We start from the raw sequence: 2,371 nt of genomic DNA on the forward strand, positions 1-2,371 counted from the left end.
TTGTGTAAACACAAAGAGAAATGCCCAATTGACTGGCAGGTTTTGCACCTGCGCCTGATTCGAACTCCAATTCAGCACACTTAGAAGCAAAGAAAGAGTAAGAGATAGAGAGAGATAGAGTGAGAGAGTAGCCAGAAATCTAGTAAAAAGACAAAAACAAAATGGAATGGAACAAGCAATCGATATCAGTCGAAGGCTTGTAACAGGTCCACAAAAACAAAAGAAATTCGCACACACATTTAGTTCTAAGAACGAAGAAACGATGTGAAATGGAACATGCATCGATTTACGCTTTGATTGATACGTTGCCTTGCCTTGAGTAGAACACATGGAGTGTTGTGAAAGCAAATGGAATATGGAATAGAACATGTCTGTATTCAATTTTATAGCTGGTCACAAAGTGCTGAAACCGTATGGAATGGAACAGGCTTCATTTAGTCCTCCATTAGGTTGCCACAATTGAAAGCGAGAGAGACGACAAAGAACTAGTTCGTATGAAGTTTGAGCGGAACGAAATGGAATGAAACGCGGCCAAGTTCACTTCCACATGTGTTAGTTAGCTGAAATGAACTGTAACTGAATACGAATTGACTGAAACAAGCTAATGAAACAGTATGGAATGGAACACTCGTCGCCCTCATCTCAGCTAGGCACTACTAAAATCCCAATCAGTTGATACAACTCCAGAGTGTTGCATTCGATGTTCCGCTCCTCACACAAAACAATTTTTTTTTTTTTTGGTGCTGCATAAATTTATTTATTTATTTATGTGTATTTTTTTTATTGGGTGCATTTAGTCGTAAAATTTGCAATAGCAATAACGGAAAAAAAAAGAAAATACAAATACAAAGTAGAGTTTTTTGCCCGATGGAATCGTACTTCTAAATAGATCATCAACGCACATGCTTAATGTTAGGGGACACTTATTTATTTATTTATTTAACTTATCTTAATCTGTATAAGAATCTTATCTATATCTAACTCTATGCGAAACCATTGAGAGAATCGCTTAAAATTTGTAGAAACAAAATTCAAGCAATGTATTTCGAATTTCAGTTGAAAATTATCGAAAACTTTCATTTTCATCTACATCTAAATTCACATAGAGCAGTTGTACATATATCTCTATTTGGATTTGGTCTACTTTTTGGCATACTCATCGTTCATTTGATTCCGAAAATCCGTATAGCTGATCTATGTGAATTTGGCCCTATGTATTTATTACCTATTTAAACGGCTAGAAAATTATTATTAGATAAATGGAATAAAAAAAAAAACTATAAAAAAATCAATAAATAAAAAATAAAAAAATATATATAATAAAAAAAAACAACAACAAAGTAAATCGGTTGTCAAGGCCAAATAATTTATACAATCTTCATTATAAAACGAAATTTTTTTTATTAATGCTCGTAAAGCTAAAGAGATGAACAGAGAAAACTCGGAAAATTGTAATGAACTAAAGGCAAAAATATAATAAATTGTAGTTAAGATTAAATATACTATAAATATGATAAGTCCTGGCGTGTTTTTCATTCCTTTTTTGCAGCTGGAGGTGAATAATAAATATTGCAGATCGTTGATAAGAATCCTCATATCGGAAAATCTGTCTAGCTTCTATAATTGTGATTTTGTTTATATATTTTGGATACTAGCTCTAAATCCAGACGCATTTCCCTGTCTAGTTTCTTGTGTATTCATAAAAGATGTTTTGAATTATGGGAATATCAGTTCTTCGAGCGCTTCAGGGCGCTTCAGGGCCATAGCGACTTGAGCACTTTCACTTGTTTCCATCTGGCATTAGCGGACTATCAAATACCCATCAATTTATCTATCTTCCAGCAGATATAGAGCTGAAACAGATATGCATACTTACACTTAACGCATTTTACTAAATTGTTTAATAAAATCAATAAGTTTACATCTGGGTGAATCGGTCCACTCTCCACGCTCTCTATTTAATGTGAAGTTTATTCAGGTTTCGACTGACTCGCTTTGGCACTTACCAGAAATACTAGGGGGAATGCGATCTGTGTGTTTCAACATTTTTATTGGCCCTTCAAAGTTTCGATGCATTTGAAATATTTGGAAATGCTTGTGAAACTTTCATTTGTGAGCGAGATAAGATCTGGTGAAAGACTGTTGCTGCAAGCGAGAGAGAGAGAGAGAGGGAGAGGGCGTAGGTATACCAAAATCGCTAATTAAGCTGGAGAATTAAATTTAATAGAGCAAGTTTTGTTTTCTTCTGTGTTTTATATTTGAATATATTAGCACAAATTTTAGCTCAAAGTATAACCAAAAATCTCTGGACTCTACTTTCTCAAACTGGAACATATAAAAATACAAATTTAAAGAAATTTTCCAAGTCGTA

The sequence above is a fragment of the Drosophila navojoa genome, chromosome X (assembly GCF_054131105.1).
Source record: "Drosophila navojoa isolate 15081-1374.11 chromosome X, UAZ_NAV_1.0, whole genome shotgun sequence".
NCBI classification, from domain to species: domain Eukaryota; kingdom Metazoa; phylum Arthropoda; class Insecta; order Diptera; family Drosophilidae; genus Drosophila; species Drosophila navojoa.